This window comes from Podarcis filfolensis (genome assembly GCF_964270895.1).
Source record: "Podarcis filfolensis genome assembly, chromosome: 3".
Lineage (NCBI taxonomy): Eukaryota > Metazoa > Chordata > Lepidosauria > Squamata > Lacertidae > Podarcis > Podarcis filfolensis.
The window spans coordinates 11,925,484-11,948,828 of NC_139606.1; the positions used below are offsets into that span (position 1 = coordinate 11,925,484).

Below are 23,345 nucleotides of genomic sequence, written 5' to 3' on the forward strand. Positions count from 1 at the left end.
AAAAATGGTGCCAAAGTGTTACAAACGATCCCCTGAAAGGTTTTTCGGTGGAAACAGATGGGTTTCTGTCATCGGAAACAGAATTAGCCCTCGACGTCTGAACAACTTTTTTTGAAAAAATCCCTAAGCCGCGCGGTCACAATTTCAGCAAAAATCTGACGTTCTGCAATTCACTCAAAAATGGTGCCAAGCTGCTGCAAACGATCCGCTGAAAGGTTTTTCGGTGGAAACAGATGGGTTTTTATCATCAGAAACAAAATTAACCCTCGACGTCTGAACAACTTTTTTTGAAAAAATCCCTAAGCCGCGCGGTCACAATTTCAGCAAAAATCTGACCTTCTGCAATTCACTCAAAAATGGTGCCAAGCTGTTGCAAACGATGCTCTGAAAGGTTTTTCGGTGGAAACAGATGGGTTTCTGTCATCGGAAACAGAATTAGCCCTCGACGTCTGAACAACTTTTTTTGAAAAAATCCCTAAGCCGCGCGGTCACAATTTCAGAAAAAATCTGACCTTCTGCAATTCACTCAAAAATGGTGCCAAGCTGTTGCAAACAATCCCCTGAAAGGTTTTTCGGTGGAAACAGATGGGTTTTTATCATCGGAAACAGAATTAGCCCTCGACGTCTGAACAACTTTTTTTGAAAAAATCCCTAAGCCGCGCGGTCACAATTTCAGCAAAAATCTGACGTTCTGCAATTCACTCAAAAATGGTGCCAAGCTGCTGCAAACGATCCGCTGAAAGGTTTTTCGGTGGAAACAGATGGGTTTTTATCATCAGAAACAGAATTAACCTTCGACGTCTGTACAACTTTTTTTGAAAAAATCCCTAAGCCGCGCGTTCACAATTTCAGCAAAAATCTGACGTTCTGCAATTCACTCAAAAATGGTGCCAAGCTGTTGGAAACGATGCTCTGAAAGGTTTTTCGGTGGAAACAGATGGGTTTCTGTCATCGGAAACAGAATTAGCCCTCGACGTCTGAACAACTTTTTTTGAAAAAATCCCTAAGCCGCGCGGTCACAATTTCAGCAAAAATCTGACGTTCTGCAATTCACTCAAAAATGATGCCAAGCTGCTGCAAACGGTCCCCTGAAAGGTTTTTCGGTGGAAACAGATGGGTTTTTATCATCGGAAACAGAATTAGCCGTCGACGTCTGAACAACTTTTTTTGAAAAAATCCCTAAGCCACGCGGTCACAATTTCAGCAAAAATCTGACGTTCTGCAATTCACTCAAAAATGGTGCCAAGCTGTTGGAAACAATGCTCTGAAAGGTTTTTCGGTGGAAACAGATGGGTTTCTGTCATCGGAAACAGAATTAACCCTCGACGTCTGAATAACTTTTTTTGAAAAAATCCCTAAGCCGCGCGGTCACAATTTCAGCAAAAATCTGACCTTCTGCAATTCACTCAAAAATGGTGCCAAGCTGTTGCAAACGATGATCTGAAAGGTTTTTCGGTGGAATCAGATGGGTTTCTGTCATCGGAAACAGAATTAGCACTCGACGTCTGAACAACTTTTTTTGAAAAAATCCCTAAGCCGCACGGTCACAATTTCAGCAAAAATCTGACGTTCTGCAATTCACTCAAAAATGGTGCCAAGCTGCTGCAAACGGTCCGCTGAAAGGTTTTTCGGTGGAAACAGATGGGTTTTTATCATCAGAAACAGAATTAACCCTCGACGTCTGAACAACTTTTTTTGAAAAAATCTTTAAGCCGCGCGGTCACAATTTCAGCAAAAATCTGACGTTCTGCAATTCACTCAAAAATGGTGCCAAGCTGTTGGAAACGATGCTCTGAAAGGTTTTTCGGTGGAAACAGATGGGTTTCTGTCATCGGAAACAGAATTAGCCCTCGACGTCTGAACAACTTTTTTTGAAAAAATCCCTAAGCCGCGCGGTTACAATTTCAGCAAAAATCTGACGTTCTGCAATTCACTCAAAAATGGTGCCAAAGTGTTACAAACGATCCCCTGAAAGGTTTTTCGGTGGAAACAGATGGGTTTTTATCATCGGAAACAGAATTAGCCCTCGACGTCTGAACAACTTTTTTTGAAAAAATCCCAAAGGCGCGCGGTCACAATTTCAGCAAAAATCTGACGTTCTGCAATTCACTCAAAAATAGTTCCAAGCTGATGCAAACGATCCGCTGAAAGGTTTTTCGGTGGAAACAGATGGGTTTTTATCATCGGAAACAGAATTAGCCCTCGACGTCTGAACAACTTTTTTTGAAAAAATCCCTAAGCCGCGCGGTCACAATTTCAGCAAAAATCTGACGTTCTGCAATTCACTCAAAAATGGTGCCAAGCTGCTGCAAACGATCCGCTGAAAGGTTTTTCGGTGGAAACAGATGGGTTTTTATCAGCGGAAACAGAATTAACCCTCGACGTCTGAACAACTTTTTTTGAAAAAATCCCTAAGCCGCGCGGTCACAATTTCAGCAAAAATCTGACGTTCTGCAATTCACTCAAAAATGGTGCCAAGCTGTTGCAAACGATGCTCTGAAAGGTTTTTCGGTGGAAACAGATGGGTTTCTGTCATCGGAAACAGAATTAGCCCTCGACGTCTGAACAACTTTTTTTGAAAAAATCCCTAAGCCGCGCGGTCACAATTTCAGCAAAAATCTGACGTTCTGCAATTCACTCAGAAATGGTGCCAAGCTGCTGCACACGATCCGCTGAAAGGTTTTTCGGTGGAAACAGATGGGTTTTTATCATCAGAAACAGAATTAACCTTCGACGTCTGAACAACTTTTTTTGAAAAAATCCCTAAGCCGCGCGGTTACAATTTCAGCAAAAATCTGACGTTCTGCAATTCACTCAAAAATGGTGCCAAAGTGTTACAAACGATCCCCTGAAAGGTTTTTCGGTGGAAACAGATGGGTTTCTGTCATCGGAAACAGAATTAGCCCTCGACGTCTGAACAACTTTTTTTGAAAAAATCCCTAAGCCGCGCGGTCACAATTTCAGAAAAAATCTGACGTTCTGCAATTCACTCAAAAATGGTTCCAAGCTGTTGCAAACAATCCCCTCAAAGGTTTTTCGGTGGAAACAGATGGGTTTTTATCATCGGAAACAGAATTAGCCCTCGACGTCTGAACAACTTTTTTTGAAAAAATCCCTAAGCCGCGCGGTCACAATTTCAGCAAAAATCTGACGTTCTGCAATTCACTCAAAAATGGTGCCAAAGTGTTACAAACGATCCCCTGAAAAGTTTTTCGGTGGAAACAGATGGGTTTCTGTCATCGGAAACAGAATTAGCCCTCGACGTCTGAACAAATTTTTTTGAAAAAATCCCTAAGCCGCGCGGTCACAATTTCAGCAAAAATCTGACGTTCTGCAATTCACTCAAAAATGATGCCAAGCTGCTGCAAACGATCCCCTGAAAGGTTTTTCGGTGGAAACAGATGGGTTTTTATCATCGGAAACAGAATTAGCCCTCGACGTCTGAACAACTTTTTTTGAAAAAATCCCTAAGGCGCGCGGTCACAATTTCAGCAAAAATCTGACGTCCTGTAATTCACTCAAAAATGGTGCCAAGCTGTTGCAAACGATCCGCTGAAAGGTTTTTCGGTGGAAACAGATGGGTTTTTATCATCAGAAACAGAATTAACCCTCGACGTCTGAACAACTTTTTTTGAAAAAATCCCTAAGCCACGCGGTCACAATTTCAGCAAAAATCTGACGTTCTTCAATTCACTCAAAAATGGTTCCAAGCTGATGCAAACGATCCGCTGAAAGGTTTTTCGGTGGAAACAGATGGGTTTTTATCAGCGGAAACAGAATTAACCCTCGACGTCTGAACAACTTTTTTTGAAAAAATCCCTAAGCCGCGCGGTCACAATTTCAGCAAAAATCTGACCTTCTGCAATTCACTCAAAAATGGTGCCAAGCTGTTGAAAACGATGCTCTGAAAGGTTTTTCGGTGGAAACAGATGGGTTTCTGTCATCGGAAACAGAATTAGCCCTCGACGTCTGAACAACTTTTTTTGAAAAAATCCCTAAGCCGCGCGGTCACAATTTCAGCAAAAATCTGACGTTCTGCAATTCACTCAAAAATGGTGCCAAGCTGCTGCAAACGATCCGCTGAAAGGTTTTTCAGTGGAAACAGATGGGTTTTTATCATCAGAAACAGAATTAACCCTCGACGTCTGAACAACTTTTTTTGAAAAAATCCCTAAGCCGCGCGGTCACAATTTCAGCAAAAATCTGACGTTCTGCAATTCACTCAAAAATGGTGCCAAGCTGTTGGAAACGATGCTCTGAAAGGTTTTTCGGTGGAAACAGATGGGTTTCTGTCATCGGAAACAGAATTAGCCCTCGACGTCTGAACAACTTTTTTTGAAAATATCCCTAAGGCGCGCGGTCACAATTTCAGCAAAAATCTGACGTTCTGTAATTCACTCAAAAATGGTGCCAAGCTGTTGCAAACAATCCCCTCAAAGGTTTTTCGGTGGAAACAGATGGGTTTTTATCATCGGAAACAGAATTAGCCCTCAACGTCTGAACAACTTTTTTTGAAAAAATCCCTAAGCCGCGCGGTCACAATTTCAGCAAAAATCTGACGTTCTGCAATTCACTCAAAAATGGTGCCAAAGTGTTACAAACGATCCCCTGAAAAGTTTTTCGGTGGAAACAGATGGGTTTCTGTCATCGGAAACAGAATTAGCCCTCGACGTCTGAACAAATTTTTTTGAAAAAATCCCTAAGCCGCGCGGTCACAATTTCAGCAAAAATCTGACGTTCTGCAATTCACTCAAAAATGATGCCAAGCTGCTGCAAACGATCCCCTGAAAGGTTTTTCGGTGGAAACAGATGGGTTTTTATCATCGGAAACAGAATTAGCCCTCGACGTCTGAACAACTTTTTTTGAAAAAATCCCTAAGGCGCGCGGTCACAATTTCAGCAAAAATCTGACGTTCTGTAATTCACTCAAAAAATGGTGCCAAGCTGTTGCAAACGATCCGCTGAAAGGTTTTTCGGTGGAAACAGATGGGTTTTTATCATCAGAAACAGAATTAACCCTCGACGTCTGAACAACTTTTTTGAAAAAATCCCTAAGCCACGCGGTCACAATTTCAGCAAAAATCTGACGTTCTTCAATTCACTCAAAAATGGTTCCAGGCTGATGCAAACGATCCGCTGAAAGGTTTTTCGGTGGAAACAGATGGGTTTTTATCAGCGGAAACAGAATTAACCCTCGACGTCTGAACAACTTTTTTTGAAAAAATCCCTAAGCCGCGCGGTCACAATTTCAGCAAAAATCTGACCTTCTGCAATTCACTCAAAAATGGTGCCAAGCTGTTGAAAACGATGCTCTGAAAGGTTTTTCGGTGGAAACAGATGGGTTTCTGTCATCGGAAACAGAATTAGCCCTCGACGTCTGAACAACTTTTTTTGAAAAAATCCCTAAGCCGCGCGGTCACAATTTCAGCAAAAATCTGACGTTCTGCAATTCACTCAAAAATGGTGCCAAGCTGCTGCAAACGGTCCGCTGAAAGGTTTTTCGGTGGAAACAGATGGGTTTTTATCATCAGAAACAGAATTAACCCTCGACGTCTGAACAACTTTTTTTGAAAAAATCCCTAAGCCGCGCGGTCACAATTTCAGCAAAAATCTGACGTTCTGCAATTCACTCAAAAATGGTGCCAAGCTGTTGGAAACGATGCTCTGAAAGGTTTTTCGGTGGAAACAGATGGGTTTCTGTCATCGGAAACAGAATTAGCCCTCGACGTCTGAACAACTTTTTTTGAAAATATCCCTAAGGCGCGCGGTCACAATTTCAGCAAAAATCTGACGTTCTGCAATTCACTCAAAAATGGTGCCAAGCTGTTGCAAACCATCCCCTGAAAGGTTTTTCGGTGGAAACAGATGGGTTTTTATAATCGGAAACAGAATTAGCCCTCGACGTCTGAACAACTTTTTTTGAAAAAATCCCTAAGCCGCGCGGTCACAATTTCAGCAAAAATCTGACGTTCTGCAATTCACTCAAAAATGGTGCCAAGCTGCTGCAAACGATGCTCTGAAAGGTTTTTCGGTGGAAACAGATGGGTTTTTATCATCGGAAACAGAATTAGCCCTCGACGTCAGAACAACTTTTTTTGAAAAGATCCCTAAGGCGCGCGGTCACAATTTCAGCAAAAATCTGACGTTCTGTAATTCACTCAAAAATGATGCCAAGCTGTTGCAAACGATCCGCAGAAAGGTTTTTCGGTGGAAACAGATGGGTTTTTATCATCAGAAACAGAATTAACCCTCGACGTCTGAACAACTTTTTTTGAAAAAATCCCTAAGCCGCGCGGTCACAATTTCAGCAAAAATCTGACGTTCTGCAATTCACTCAAAAATGGTGCCAAGCTGTTGGAAACGATGCTCTGAAAGGTTTTTCGGTGGAAACAGATGGGTTTCTGTCATCGGAAACAGAATTTGCCCTCGACGTCTGAACAACTTTTTTTGAAAAAATCCCTAAGCCGCGCGGTCACAATTTCAGAAAAAATCTGACCTTCTGCAATTCACTCAAAAATGGTGCCAAGCTGCTGCAAACGATCCCCTGAAAGGTTTTTCAGTGGAAACAGATGGGTTTTTATCATCGGAAACAGAATTAGCCCTCGACGTCTGAACAACTTTTTTTGAAAAAATCCCTAAGCCGCGCGGTCACAATTTCAGCAAAAATCTGACGTTCTGCAATTCACTCAAAAATGGTGCCAAGCTGTTGCAAACCATCCCCTGAAAGGTTTTTCGGTGGAAACAGATGGGTTTTTATAATCGGAAACAGAATTAGCCCTCGACGTCTGAACAACTTTTTTTGAAAAAATCCCTAAGCCGCGCGGTCACAATTTCAGCAAAAATCTGACGTTCTTCAATTCACTCAAAAATGGTGCCAAGCTGCTGCAAACGATCCCCTGAAAGGTTTTTCGGTGGAAACAGATGGGTTTTTATCATCGGAAACAGAATTAGCCCTCGACGTCTGAACAACTTTTTTTGAAAAAATCCCTAAGGCGCGCGGTCACAATTTCAGCAAAAATCTGACCTTCTGCAATTCACTCAAAAATGGTGCCAAGCTGCTGCAAACGATCCGCTGAAAGGTTTTTCGGTGGAAACAGATGGGTTTTTATCAGCGGAAACAGAATTAACCCTCGACGTCTGAACAACTTTTTTTGAAAAAATCCCTAAGCCGCGCGGTCACAATTTCAGCAAAAATCTGACGTTCTGCAATTCACTCAAAAATGGTGCCAAGCTGTTGGAAACGATGCTCTGAAAGGTTTTTCGGTGGAAACAGATGGGTTTCTGTCATCGGAAACAGAATTAGCCCTCGACGTCTGAACAACTTTTTTTGAAAAAATCCCTAAGCCGCGCGGTCACAATTTCAGCAAAAATCTGACGTTCTGCAATTCACTCAAAAATGGTGCCAAGCTGCTGCAAACGATCCCCTGAAAGGTTTTTCGGTGGAAACAGATGGGTTTTTCTCATCGGAAACAGAATTAGCCCTCGACGTCTGAACAACTTTTTTTGAAAAAATCCCTAAGGCGCGCGGTCACAATTTCAGCAAAAATCTGACGTTCTGCAATTCACTCAAAAATGGTGCCAAGCTGTTGGAAACAATGCTCTGAAAGGTTTTTCGGTGGAAACAGATGGGTTTCTGTCATCGGAAACAGAATTAACCCTCGACGTCTGAACAACTTTTTTTAAAAAAATCCCTAAGCCGCGCGGTCACAATTTCAGCAAAAATCTGACCTTCTGCAATTCACTCAAAAATGGTGCCAAGCTGTTGCAAACGATGCTCTGAAAGGTTTTTCGGTGGAAAAAGATGGGTTTCTGTCATCGGAAACAGAATTAGCCCTCGACGTCTGAACAACTTTTTTTGAAAAAATCCCTAAGCCGCGCGGTCACAATTTCAGCAAAAATCTGACGTTCTGCAATTCACTCAAAAATGGTGCCAAGCTGCTGCAAACGATCCGCTGAAAGGTTTTTCGGTGGAAACAGATGGGTTTTTATCATCAGAAACAGAATTAACCCTTGACGTCTGAACAACTTTTTTTGAAAAAATCCCTAAGCCGCGCGGTCACAATTTCAGCAAAAATCTGACGTTCTGCAATTCACTCAAAAATGGTGCCAAGCTGTTGCAAACGATGCTCTGAAAGGTTTTTCGGTGGAAACAGATGGGTTTTTATCATCGGAAACAGAATTAGCCCTCGACGTCTGAACAACTTTTTTTGAAAAAATCCCTAAGCCGCGCGGTCACAATTTCAGCAAAAATCTGACGTTCTGCAATTCACTCAAAAATGGTGCCAAGCTGTTGCAAACAATGCTCTGAAAGGTTTTTCGGTGGAAACAGATGGGTTTCTGTCATCGGAAACAGAATTAGCCCTCGACGTCTGAACAACTTTTTTTGAAAAAATCCCTAAGCCGCGCGGTCACAATTTCAGCAAAAATCTGACGTTCTGCAATTCACTCAAAAATGGTGCCAAGCTGCTGCAAACGATCCGCTGAAAGGTTTTTCGGTGGAAACAGATGGGTTTTTATCATCAGAAACAGAATTAACCTTCGACGTCTGAACAACTTTTTTTGAAAAAATCCCTAAGCCGCGCGGTCACAATTTCAGCAAAAATCTGACCTTCTGCAATTCAATCAAAAATGGTGCCAAGCTGTTGGAAACGATGCTCTGAAAGGTTTTTCGGTGGAAACAGATGGGTTTCTGTCATCGGAAACAGAATTAGCCCTCGACGTCTGAACAACTTTTTTTGAAAAAATCCCTAAGCCGCGCGGTCACAATTTCAGCAAAAATCTGACGTTCTGCAATTCACTCAAAAATGATGCCAAGCTGCTGCAAACGATCCCCTGAAAGGTTTTTCGGTGGAAACAGATGGGTTTTTATCATCAGAAACAGAATTAACCCTCGACGTCTGAACAACTTTTTTTGAAAAAATCCCTAAGCCACGCGGTCACAATTTCAGCAAAAATCTGACGTTCTTCAATTCAATCAAAAATGGTGCCAAGCTGTTGGAAACGATGCTCTGAAAGGTTTTTCGGTGGAAACAGATGGGTTTCTGTCATCGGAAACAGAATTAGCCCTCGACGTCTGAACAACTTTTTTTGAAAAAATCCCTAAGCCGCGCGGTCACAATTTCAGCAAAAATCTGACGTTCTGCAATTCACTCAAAAATGGTGCCAAGCTGTTGCAAACGATCCGCTGAAAGGTTTTTCGGTGGAAACAGATGGGTTTTTATCATCAGAAACAGAATTAACCCTCGACGTCTGATCAACTTTTTTTGAAAAAATCCCTAAGCCACGCGGTCACAATTTCAGCAAAAATCTGACGTTCTTCAATTCACTCAAAAATGGTTCCAAGCTGATGCAAACGATCCGCTGAAAGGTTTTTCGGTGGAAACAGATGGGTTTTTATCAGCGGAAACAGAATTAACCCTCGACGTCTGAACAACTTTTTTTGAAAAAATCCCTAAGCCGCGCGGTCACAATTTCATCAAAAATCTGACGTTCTGCAATTCACTCAAAAATGGTGCCAAGCTGTTGAAAACGATGCTCTGAAAGGTTTTTCGGTGGAAACAGATGGGTTTCTGTCATCGGAAACAGAATTAGCCCTCGACGTCTGAAAAACTTTTTTTGAAAAAATCCCTAAGCCGCGCGGTCACAATTTCAGCAAAAATCTGACGTTCTGCAATTCACTCAAAAATGGTGCCAAGCTGCTGCAAACGATCCGCTGAAAGGTTTTTCGGTGGAAACAGATGGGTTTTTATCATCAGAAACAGAATTAACCCTCGACGTCTGAACAACTTTTTTTGAAAAAATCCCTAAGCCGCGCGGTCACAATTTCAGCAAAAATCTGACGTTCTGCAATTCACTCAAAAATGGTGCCAAGCTGTTGGAAACGATGCTCTGAAAGGTTTTTCGGTGGAAACAGATGGGTTTCTGTCATCGGAAACAGAATTAGCCCTCGACGTCTGAACAACTTTTTTTGAAAAAATCCCTAAGGCGCGCGGTCACAATTTCAGCAAAAATCTGACGTTCTGCAATTCACTCAAAAATGGTGCCAAGCTGTTGGAAACGATGCTCTGAAAGGTTTTTCGGTGGAAACAGATGGGTTTCTGTCATCGGAAACAGAATTAGCCCTCGACGTCTGAACAACTTTTTTTGAAAAAATCCCTAAGCCGCGCGGTCACAATTTCATCAAAAATCTGACGTTCTGCAATTCACTCAAAAATGGTGCCAAGCTGTTGCAAACGATGCTCTGAAAGGTTTTTCGGTGGAAACAGATGGGTTTCTGTCATCGGAAACAGAATTAGCCCTCGACGTCTGAACAACTTTTTTTGAAAAAATCCCTAAGCCGCGCGGTCACAATTTCAGCAAAAATCTGACGTTCTGCAATTCACTCAAAAATGGTGCCAAGCTGCTGCAAACGATCCGCTGAAAGGTTTTTCGGTGGAAACAGATGGGTTTTTATCATCAGAAACAGAATTAACCCTCGACGTCTGAACAACTTTTTTTGAAAAAATCCCTAAGCCGCGCGGTCACAATTTCAGCAAAAATCTGACGTTCTGCAATTCACTCAAAAATGGTGCCAAGCTGTTGGAAACGATGCTCTGAAAGGTTTTTCGGTGGAAACAGATGGGTTTCTGTCATCGGAAACAGAATTAGCCCTCGACGTCTGAACAACTTTTTTTGAAAATATCTCTAAGGCGCGCGGTCACAATTTCAGCAAAAATCTGACGTTCTGCAATTCACTCAAAAATGGTGCCAAGCTGTTGCAAACCATCCCCTGAAAGGTTTTTCGGTGGAAACAGATGGGTTTTTATAATCGGAAACAGAATTAGCCCTCGACGTCTGAACAACTTTTTTTGAAAAAATCCCTAAGCCGCGCGGTCACAATTTCAGCAAAAATCTGACTTTCTGCAATTCACTCAAAAATGGTGACAAGCTGTTGGAAACGATGCTCTGAAAGGTTTTTCGGTGGAAACAGATGGGTTTCTGTCATCGGAAACAGAATTAGCCCTCGACGTCTGAACAACTTTTTTTGAAAAAATCCCTAAGCCGCGCGGTCACAATTTCAGAAAAAATCTGACGTTCTTCAATTCACTCAAAAATGGTGCCAAGCTGCTGCAAACGATCCCCTGAAAGGTTTTTCGGTGGAAACAGATGGGTTTTTATCATCGGAAACAGAATTAGCCCTCGACGTCTGAACAACTTTTTTTGAAAAAATCCCTAAGGCGCGCGGTCACAATTTCAGCAAAAATCTGACCTTCTGCAATTCACTCAAAAATGGTGCCAAGCTGCTGCAAACGATCCGCTGAAAGGTTTTTCGGTGGAAACAGATGGGTTTTTATCAGCGGAAACAGAATTAACCCTCGACGTCTGAACAACTTTTTTTGAAAAAATCCCTAAGCCGCGCGGTCACAATTTCAGCAAAAATCTGACGTTCTGCAATTCACTCAAAAATGGTGCCAAGCTGTTGCAAACGATGCTCTGAAAGGTTTTTCGGTGGAAACAGATGGGTTTCTGTCATCGGAAACAGAATTAGCCCTCGACGTCTGAACAACTTTTTTTGAAAAAATCCCTAAGCCGCGCGGTCACAATTTCAGCAAAAATCTGACGTTCTGCAATTCACTCAAAAATGGTGCCAAGCTGTTGCAAACGATCCGCTGAAAGGTTTTTCGGTGGAAACAGATGGGTTTTTATCATCAGAAACAGAATTAACCCTCGACGTCTGAACAACTTTTTTTGAAAAAATCCCTAAGCCGCGCGGTCACAATTTCAGCAAAAATCTGACGTTCTGCAATTCACTCAAAAATGGTGCCAAGCTGTTGGAAACGATGCTCTGAAAGGTTTTTCGGTGGAAACAGATGGGTTTCTGTCATCGGAAACAGAATTAGCCCTCAACGTCTGAACAACTTTTTTTGAAAATATCCCTAAGGCGCGCGGTCACAATTTCAGCAAAAATCTGACGTTCTGCAATTCACTCAAAAATGGTGCCAAGCTGTTGCAAACCATCCCCTGAAAGGTTTTTCGGTGGAAACAGATGGGTTTTTATAATCGGAAACAGAATTAGCCCTCGACGTCTGAACAACTTTTTTTGAAAAAATCCCTAAGCCGCGCGGTCACAATTTCAGCAAAAATCTGACGTTCTGCAATTCACTCAAAAATGGTGCCAAGCTGCTGCAAACGATCCCCTGAAAGGTTTTTCGGTGGAAACAGATGGGTTTTTATCATCGGAAACAGAATTAGCCCTCGACGTCTGAACAACTTTTTTTGAAAAAATCCCTAAGGCGCGCGGTCACAATTTCAGCAAAAATCTGACGTTCTGCAATTCACTCAAAAATGGTGCCAAGCTGTTGGAAACAATGCTCTGAAAGGTTTTTTGGTGGAAACAGATGGGTTTCTGTCATCGGAAACAGAATTAACCCTCGACGTCTGAACAACTTTTTTTTAAAAAATCCCTAAGCCGCGCGGTCACAATTTCAGCAAAAATCTGACCTTCTGCAATTCACTCAAAAATGGTGCCAAGCTGTTGCAAACGATGCTCTGAAAGGTTTTTCGGTGGAAAAAGATGGGTTTCTGTCATCGGAAACAGAATTAGCCCTCGACGTCTGAACAACTTTTTTTGAAAAAATCCCTAAGCCGCGCGGTCACAATTTCAGCAAAAATCTGACGTTCTGCAATTCACTCAAATATGGTGCCAAGCTGCTGCAAACGATCCGCTGAAAGGTTTTTCGGTGGAAACAGATGGGTTTTTATCATCAGAAACAGAATTAACCCTCGACGTCTGAACAACTTTTTTTGAAAAAATCCCTAAGCCGCGCGGTCACAATTTCAGCAAAAATCTGACGTTCTGCAATTCACTCAAAAATGGTGCCAAGCTGTTGCAAACGATGCTCTGAAAGGTTTTTCGGTGGAAACAGATGGGTTTTTATCATCGGAAACAGAATTAGCCCTCGACGTCTGAACAACTTTTTTTGAAAAAATCCCTAAGCCGCGCGGTCACAATTTCAGCAAAAATCTGACCTTCTGCAATTCACTCAAAAATGGTGCCAAGCTGTTGCAAACGATGCTCTGAAAGGTTTTTCGGTGGAAAAAGATGGGTTTCTGTCATCGGAAACAGAATTAGCCCTCGACGTCTGAACAACTTTTTTTGAAAAAATCCCTAAGCCGCGCGGTCACAATTTCAGCAAAAATCTGACGTTCTGCAATTCACTCAAAAATGGTGCCAAGCTGCTGCAAACGATCCGCTGAAAGGTTTTTCGGTGGAAACAGATGGGTTTTTATCATCAGAAACAGAATTAACCCTCGACGTCTGAACAACTTTTTTTGAAAAAATCCCTAAGCAGCGCGGTCACAATTTCAGCAAAAATCTGACCTTCTGCAATTCACTCAAAAATGGTGCCAAGCTGTTGCAAACAATCCCCTGAAAGGTTTTTCGGTGGAAACAGATGGGTTTTTATCATCGGAAACAGAATTAGCCCTCGACGTCTGAACAACTTTTTTTGAAAAAATCCCTAAGGCGCGCGGTCACAATTTCAGCAAAAATCTGACGTTCTGCAATTCACTCAAAAATGGTTCCAAGCTGCTGCAAACGATCCGCTGAAAGGTTTTTCGGTGGAAACAGATGGGTTTTTATCAGCGGAAACAGAATTAACCCTCGACGTCTGAACAACTTTTTTTGAAAAAATCCCTAAGCCGCGCGGTCACAATTTCAGCAAAAATCTGACGTTCTGCAATTCACTCAAAAATGGTGCCAAGCTGTTGCAAACCATCCCCTGAAAGGTTTTTCGGTGGAAACAGATGGGTTTTTATAATCGGAAACAGAATTAGCCCTCGACGTCTGAACAACTTTTTTTGAAAAAATCCCTAAGCCGCGCGGTCACAATTTCAGCAAAAATCTGACGTTCTGCAATTCACTCAAAAATGGTGCCAAGCTGCTGCAAACGATCCCCTGAAAGGTTTTTCGGTGGAAACAGATGGGTTTTTATCATCGGAAACAGAATTAGCCCTCGACGTCTGAACAACTTTTTTTGAAAAAATCCCTAAGGCGCGCGGTCACAATTTCAGCAAAAATCTGACGTTCTGCAATTCACTCAAAAATGGTGCCAAGCTGTTGGAAACAATGCTCTGAAAGGTTTTTTGGTGGAAACAGATGGGTTTCTGTCATCGGAAACAGAATTAACCCTCGACGTCTGAACAACTTTTTTTTAAAAAATCCCTAAGCCGCGCGGTCACAATTTCAGCAAAAATCTGACCTTCTGCAATTCACTCAAAAATGGTGCCAAGCTGTTGCAAACGATGCTCTGAAAGGTTTTTCGGTGGAAAAAGATGGGTTTCTGTCATCGGAAACAGAATTAGCCCTCGACGTCTGAACAACTTTTTTTGAAAAAATCCCTAAGCCGCGCGGTCACAATTTCAGCAAAAATCTGACGTTCTGCAATTCACTCAAAAATGGTGCCAAGCTGCTGCAAACGATCCGCTGAAAGGTTTTTCGGTGGAAACAGATGGGTTTTTATCATCAGAAACAGAATTAACCCTCGACGTCTGAACAACTTTTTTTGAAAAAATCCCTAAGCCGCGCGGTCACAATTTCAGCAAAAATCTGACGTTCTGCAATTCACTCAAAAATGGTGCCAAGCTGTTGCAAACGATGCTCTGAAAGGTTTTTCGGTGGAAACAGATGGGTTTTTATCATCGGAAACAGAATTAGCCCTCGACGTCTGAACAACTTTTTTTGAAAAAATCCCTAAGCCGCGCGGTCACAATTTCAGCAAAAATCTGACCTTCTGCAATTCACTCAAAAATGGTGCCAAGCTGTTGCAAACGATGCTCTGAAAGGTTTTTCGGTGGAAAAAGATGGGTTTCTGTCATCGGAAACAGAATTAGCCCTCGACGTCTGAACAACTTTTTTTGAAAAAATCCCTAAGCCGCGCGGTCACAATTTCAGCAAAAATCTGACGTTCTGCAATTCACTCAAAAATGGTGCCAAGCTGCTGCAAACGATCCGCTGAAAGGTTTTTCGGTGGAAACAGATGGGTTTTTATCATCAGAAACAGAATTAACCCTCGACGTCTGAACAACTTTTTTTGAAAAAATCCCTAAGCCGCGCGGTCACAATTTCAGCAAAAATCTGACGTTCTGCAATTCACTCAAAAATGGTGCCAAGCTGTTGCAAACGATGCTCTGAAAGGTTTTTCGGTGTAAACAGATGGGTTTCTGTCATCGGAAACAGAATTAGCCCTCGACGTCTGAACAACTTTTTTTGAAAAAATCCCTAAGCCGCGCGGTCACAATTTCAGCAAAAATCTGACGTTCTGCAATTCACTCAAAAATAATGCCAAGCTGCTGCAAACGATCCCCTGAAAGGTTTTTCGGTGGAAACAGATGGGTTTTTATCATCGGAAACAGAATTAGCCGTCTACGTCTGAACAACTTTTTTTGAAAAAATCCCTAAGCCACGCGGTCACAATTTCAGCAAAAACTGACGTTCTGCAATTCACTCAAAAATGGTGCCAAGCTGTTGGAAACAATGCTCTGAAAGGTTTTTCGGTGGAAACAGATGGGTTTCTGTCATCGGAAACAGAATTAACCCTCGACGTCTGAATAACTTTTTTTTGAAAAAATCCCTAAGCCGCGCGGTCACAATTTCAGCAAAAATCTGACGTTCTGCAATTCACTCAAAAATGGTGCCACGCTGTTGCAAACAATGCTCTGAAAGGTTTTTCGGTGGAAACAGATGGGTTTCTGTCATCGGAAACAGAATTAGCCCTCGACGTCTGAACAACTTTTTTTGAAAAAATCCCTAAGCCGTGCGGTCACAATTTCAGCAAAAATCTGACGTTCTGCAATTCACTCAAAAATGGTGCCAAGCTGTTGCAAACGATGCTCTGAATGGTTTTTCGGTGGAAACAGATGGGTTTCTGTCATCGGAAACAGAATTAGCCCTCGACGTCTGAACAACTTTTTTTGAAAAAATCCCTAAGCCGCGCGGTCACAATTTCAGCAAAAATCTGACGTTCTGCAATTCACTCAAAAATGGTGCCAAGCTGCTGCAAACGATCCGCTTAAAGGTTTTTCGGTGGAAACAGATGGGTTTTTATCATCGGAAACAGAATTAGCCGTCTATGTCTGAACAACTTTTTTTGAAAAAATCCCTAAGCCACGCGGTCACAATTTCAGCAAAAACTGACGTTCTGCAATTCACTCAAAAATGGTGCCAAGCTGTTGGAAACAATGCTCTGAAAGGTTTTTCGGGGGAAACAGATGGGTTTCTGTCATCGGAAACAGAATTAACCCTCGACGTCTGAATAACTTTTTTTGAAAAAATCCCTAAGCCGCGCGGTCACAATTTCAGCAAAAATCTGACCTTCTGCAATTCACTCAAAAATGGTGCCACGCTGTTGCAAACGATGCTCTGAAAGGTTTTTCGTTGGAAAAAGATGGGTTTCTGTCATCGGAAACAGAATTAGCCCTCGACGTCTGAACAACTTTTTTTGAAAAAATCCCTAAGCCGCGCGGTCACAATTTCAGCAAAAATCTGACGTTCTGCAATTCACTCAAAAATGGTGCCAAGCTGCTGCAAACGATCCGCTGAAAGGTTTTTCGGTGGAAACAGATGGGTTTTTATCATCAGAAACAGAATTAACCCTCGACGTCTGAACAACTTTTTTTGAAAAAATCCCTAAGCCGCGCGGTCACAATTTCAGCAAAAATCTGACGTTCTGCAATTCACTCAAAAATGGTGCCAAGCTGTTGCAAACGATGCTCTGAAAGGTTTTTCGGTGGAAACAGATGGGTTTCTGTCATCGGAAACAGAATTAGCCCTCGACGTCTGAACAACTTTTTTTGAAAAAATCCCTAAGCCGCGCGGTCACAATTTCAGAAAAAATCTGACCTTCTGCAATTCACTCAAAAATGGTGCCAAGCTGTTGCAAACAATCCCCTGAAAGGTTTTTCGGTGGAAACAGATGGGTTTTTATCATCGGAAACAGAATTAGCCCTCGACGTCTGAACAACTTTTTTTGAAAAAATCCCTAAGGCGCGCGGTCACAATTTCAGCAAAAATCTGACGTTCTGCAATTCACTCAAAAATGGTTCCAAGCTGATGCAAACGTTCCGCTGAAAGGTTTTTCGGTGGAAACAGATGGGTTTTTATCAGCGGAAAGAGAATTAACCCTCGACGTCTGAACAACTTTTTTTGAAAAAATCCCTAAGCCGCGCGGTCACAATTTCAGCAAAAATCTGACGTTCTGCAATTCACTCAAAAATGGTGCCAAGCTGTTGCAAACAATGCTCTGAAAGGTTTTTCGGTGGAAACAGATGGGTTTCTGTCATCGGAAACAGAATTAGCCCTCGACGTCTGAACAACTTTTTTTGAAAAAATCCCTAAGCCGCGCGGTCACAATTTCAGAAAAAATCTGACCTTCTGCAATTCACTCAAAAATGGTGCCAAGCTGTTGCAAACAATCCCCTGAAAGGTTTTTCGGTGGAAACAGATGGGTTTTTATCATCGGAAACAGAATTAGCCCTCGACGTCTGAACAACTTTTTTTGAAAAAATCCCTAAGGCGCGCGGTCACAATTTCAGCAAAAATCTGACGTTCTGCAATTCACTCAAAAATGGTTCCAAGCTGATGCAAACGTTCCGCTGAAAGGTTTTTCGGTGGAAACAGATGGGTTTTTATCAGCGGAAACAGAATTAACCCTCGACGTCTGAACAACTTTTTTTGAAAAAATCCCTAAGCCGCGCGGTCACAATTTCAGCAAAAATCTGACGTTCTGCAATTCACTCAAAAATGGTGCCAAGCTGTTGCAAACGATGCTCTGAAAGGTTTTTCGGTGGAAACAGATGGGTTTCTGTCATCGGAAACAGAATTAGCCCTCGACGTCTGAACAACTTTTTTTGAAAAAATCCCTAAGCCACGCGGTCACAATTTCAGCAAAAATCTGACGTTCTGCAATTCACTCAAAAATGGTGCCAAGCTGTTGGAAACAATGCTCTGAAAGGTTTTTCGGTGGAAACAGATGGGTTTCTGTCATCGGAAACAGAATTAACCCTCGACGTCTGAATAACTTTTTTTGAAAAAATCCCTAAGCCGCGCGGTCACAATTTCAGCAAAAATCTGACGTTCTGCAATTCACTCAAAAATGGTGCCAAGCTGTTGCAAACGATGCTCTGAAAGGTTTTTCGGTGGAAACAGATGGGTTTCTGTCATCGGAAACAGAATTAGCCCTCGACGTCTGAACAACTTTTTTTGAAAAAATCCCTAAGCCGCGCGGTCACAATTTCAGCAAAAATCTGACGTTCTGCAATTCACTCAAAAATGGTGCCAAGCTGCTGCAAACGATCCGCTGAAAGGTTTTTCGGTGGAAACAGATGGGTTTTTATCATCAGAAACAGAATTAACCCTCGACGTCTGAACAACTTTTTTTGAAAAAATCCCTAAGCCGCGCGGTCACAATTTCAGCAAAAATCTGACGTTCTGCAATTCACTCAAAAATGGTGACAAGCTGTTGGAAACGATGCTCTGAAAGGTTTTTCGGTGGAAACAGATGGGTTTCTGTCATCGGAAACAGAATTAGCCCTCGACGTCTGAACAACTTTTTTTGAAAAAATCCCTAAGCCGCGCGGTCACAATTTCAGCAAAAATCTGACGTTCTGCAATTCACTCAAAAATGGTGCCAAGCTGCTGCAAACGATCCCCTGAAAGGTTTTTCGGTGGAAACAGATGGGTTTTTATCATCGGAAACAGAATTAGCCGTCGACGTCTGAACAACTTTTTTTGAAAAAATCCCTAAGCCACGCGGTCACAATTTCAGCAAAAATCTGACGTTCTGCAATTCACTCAAAAATGGTGCCAAGCTGTTGGAAACAATGCTCTGAAAGGTTTTTCGGTGGAAACAGATGGGTTTCTGTCATCGGAAACAGAATTAACCCTCGACGTCTGAATAACTTTTTTTGAAAAAATCCCTAAGCCGCGCGGTCACAATTTCAGCAAAAATCTGACCTTCTGCAATTCACTCAAAAATGGTGCCACGCTGTTGCAAACGATGCTCTGAAAGGTTTTTCGTTGGAAAAAGATGGGTTTCTGTCATCGGAAACAGAATTAGCCCTCGACGTCTGAACAACTTTTTTTGAAAAAATCCCTAAGCCGCGCGGTCACAATTTCAGCAAAAATCTGACGTTCTGCAATTCACTCAAAAATGGTGCCAAGCTGCTGCAAACGATCCGCTGAAAGGTTTTTCGGTGGAAACAGATGGGTTTTTATCATCAGAAACAGAATTAACCCTCGACGTCTGAACAACTTTTTTTGAAAAAATCCCTAAGCCGCGCGGTCACAATTTCAGCAAAAATCTGACGTTCTGCAATTCACTCAAAAATGGTGCCAAGCTGTTGCAAACGATGCTCTGAAAGGTTTTTCGGTGGAAACAGATGGGTTTCTGTCATCGGAAACAGAATTAGCCCTCGACGTCTGAACAACTTTTTTTGAAAAAATCCCTAAGCCGCGCGGTCACAATTTCAGAAAAAATCTGACCTTCTGCAATTCACTCAAAAATGGTGCCAAGCTGTTGCAAACAATCCCCTGAAAGGTTTTTCGGTGGAAACAGATGGGTTTTTATCATCGGAAACAGAATTAGCCCTCGACGTCTGAACAACTTTTTTTGAAAAAATCCCTAAGGCGCGCGGTCACAATTTCAGCAAAAATCTGACGTTCTGCAATTCACTCAAAAATGGTTCCAAGCTGATGCAAACGTTCCGCTGAAAGGTTTTTCGGTGGAAACAGATGGGTTTTTATCAGCGGAAAGAGAATTAACCCTCGACGTCTGAACAACTTTTTTTGAAAAAATCCCTAAGCCGCGCGGTCACAATTTCAGCAAAAATCTGACGTTCTGCAATTCACTCAAAAATGGTGACAAGCTGTTGGAAACGATGCTCTGAAAGGTTTTTCGGTGGAAACAGATGGGTTTCTGTCATCGGAAACAGAATTAGCCCTCGACGTCTGAACAACTTTTTTTGAAAAAATCCCTAAGCCGCGCGGTCACAATTTCAGAAAAAATCTGACCTTCTGCAATTCACTCAAAAATGGTGCCAAGCTGCTGCAAACGATCCCCTGAAAGGTTTTTCGGTGGAAACAGATGGGTTTTTATCATCGGAAACAGAATTAGCCGTCGACGTCTGAACAACTTTTTTTGAAAAAATCCCTAAGCCACGCGGTCACAATTTCAGCAAAAATCTGACGTTCTGCAATTCACTCAAAAATGGTGCCAAGCTGTTGGAAACAATGCTCTGAAAGGTTTTTCGGTGGAAACAGATGGGTTTTTATCATCGGAAACAGAATTAGCACTCGACGTCTGAACAACTTTTTTTGAAAAAATCCCTAAGCCGCGCGGTCACAATTTCAGCAAAAATCTGACGTTCTGCAATTCACTCAAAAATGGTGCCAAGCTGTTGCAAACGATGCTCTGAAAGGTTTTTCGGTGGAAACAGATGGGTTTCTGTCATCGGAAACAGAATTAGCCCTCGACGTCTGAACAACTTTTTTTGAAAAAATCCCTAAGCCACGCGGTCACAATTTCAGCAAAAATCTGACGTTCTGCAATTCACTCAAAAATGGTGCCAAGCTGTTGGAAACAATGCTCTGAAAGGTTTTTCGGTGGAAACAGATGGGTTTCTGTCATCGGAAACAGAATTAACCCTCGACGTCTGAATAACTTTTTTTGAAAAAATCCCTAAGCCGCGCGGTCACAATTTCAGCAAAAATCTGACGTTCTGCAATTCACTCAAAAATGGTGCCAAGCTGTTGCAAACGATGCTCTGAAAGGTTTTTCGGTGGAAACAGATGGGTTTCTGTCATCGGAAACAGAATTAGCCCTCGACGTCTGAACAACTTTTTTTGAAAAAATCCCTAAGCCGCGCGGTCACAATTTCAGCAAAAATCTGACGTTCTGCAATTCACTCAAAAATGGTGCCAAGCTGCTGCAAACGATCCGCTGAAAGGTTTTTCGGTGGAAACAGATGGGTTTTTATCATCAGAAACAGAATTAACCCTCGACGTCTGAACAACTTTTTTTGAAAAAATCCCTAAGCCGCGCGGTCACAATTTCAGCAAAAATCTGACGTTCTGCAATTCACTCAAAAATGGTGACAAGCTGTTGGAAACGATGCTCTGAAAGGTTTTTCGGTGGAAACAGATGGGTTTCTGTCATCGGAAACAGAATTAGCCCTCGACGTCTGAACAACTTTTTTTGAAAAAATCCCTAAGCCGCGCGGTCACAATTTCAGAAAAAATCTGACCTTCTGCAATTCACTCAAAAATGGTGCCAAGCTGCTGCAAACGATCCCCTGAAAGGTTTTTCGGTGGAAACAGATGGGTTTTTATCATCGGAAACAGAATTAGCCGTCGACGTCTGAACAACTTTTTTTGAAAAAATCCCTAAGCCACGCGGTCACAATTTCAGCAAAAATCTGACGTTCTGCAATTCACTCAAAAATGGTGCCAAGCTGTTGGAAACAATGCTCTGAAAGGTTTTTCGGTGGAAACAGATGGGTTTCTGTCATCGGAAACAGAATTAACCCTCGACGTCTGAATAACTTTTTTTGAAAAAATCCCTAAGCCGCGCGGTCACAATTTCAGCAAAAATCTGACCTTCTGCAATTCACTCAAAAATGGTGCCACGCTGTTGCAAACGATGCTCTGAAAGGTTTTTCGTTGGAAAAAGATGGGTTTCTGTCATCGGAAACAGAATTAGCCCTCGACGTCTGAACAACTTTTTTTGAAAAAATCCCTAAGCCGCGCGGTCACAATTTCAGCAAAAATCTGACGTTCTGCAATTCACTCAAAAATGGTGCCAAGCTGCTGCAAACGATCCGCTGAAAGGTTTTTCGGTGGAAACAGATGGGTTTTTATCATCAGAAACAGAATTAACCCTCGACGTCTGAACAACTTTTTTTGAAAAAATCCCTAAGCCGCGCGGTCACAATTTCAGCAAAAATCTGACGTTCTGCAATTCACTCAAAAATGGTGCCAAGCTGTTGCAAACGATGCTCTGAAAGGTTTTTCGGTGGAAACAGATGGGTTTCTGTCATCGGAAACAGAATTAGCCCTCGACGTCTGAACAACTTTTTTTGAAAAAATCCCTAAGCCGCGCGGTCACAATTTCAGAAAAAATCTGACCTTCTGCAATTCACTCAAAAATGGTGCCAAGCTGTTGCAAACAATCCCCTGAAAGGTTTTTCGGTGGAAACAGATGGGTTTTTATCATCGGAAACAGAATTAGCCCTCGACGTCTGAACAACTTTTTTTGAAAAAATCCCTAAGGCGCGCGGTCACAATTTCAGCAAAAATCTGACGTTCTGCAATTCACTCAAAAATGGTTCCAAGCTGATGCAAACGTTCCGCTGAAAGGTTTTTCGGTGGAAACAGATGGGTTTTTATCAGCGGAAAGAGAATTAACCCTCGACGTCTGAACAACTTTTTTTGAAAAAATCCCTAAGCCGCGCGGTCACAATTTCAGCAAAAATCTGACGTTCTGCAATTCACTCAAAAATGGTGACAAGCTGTTGGAAACGATGCTCTGAAAGGTTTTTCGGTGGAAACAGATGGGTTTCTGTCATCGGAAACAGAATTAGCCCTCGACGTCTGAACAACTTTTTTTGAAAAAATCCCTAAGCCGCGCGGTCACAATTTCAGAAAAAATCTGACCTTCTGCAATTCACTCAAAAATGGTGCCAAGCTGCTGCAAACGATCCCCTGAAAGGTTTTTCGGTGGAAACAGATGGGTTTTTATCATCGGAAACAGAATTAGCCGTCGACGTCTGAACAACTTTTTTTGAAAAAATCCCTAAGCCACGCGGTCACAATTTCAGCAAAAATCTGACGTTCTGCAATTCACTCAAAAATGGTGCCAAGCTGTTGGAAACAATGCTCTGAAAGGTTTTTCGGTGGAAACAGATGGGTTTCTGTCATCGGAAACAGAATTAACCCTCGACGTCTGAATAACTTTTTTTGAAAAAATCCCTAAGCCGCGCGGTCACAATTTCAGCAAAAATCTGACCTTCTGCAATTCACTCAAAAATGGTGCCACGCTGTTGCAAACGATGCTCTGAAAGGTTTTTCGTTGGAAAAAGATGGGTTTCTGTCATCGGAAACAGAATTAGCCCTCGACGTCTGAACAACTTTTTTTGAAAAAATCCCTAAGCCGCGCGGTCACAATTTCAGCAAAAATCTGACGTTCTGCAATTCACTCAAAAATGGTGCCAAGCTGCTGCAAACGATCCGCTGAAAGGTTTTTCGGTGGAAACAGATGGGTTTTTATCATCAGAAACAGAATTAACCCTCGACGTCTGAACAACTTTTTTTG

General features: G+C 42.2%; 1 long non-coding RNA gene across 2 annotated transcripts in view; it reads left to right on the forward strand.

Annotated features, from left to right (window-relative positions):
• Window positions 1-23,345, forward strand: part of LOC310759521 — an 856,102-nt gene that overhangs the window by 548,769 nt on the left and 283,988 nt on the right. The window lies entirely within an intron of this gene.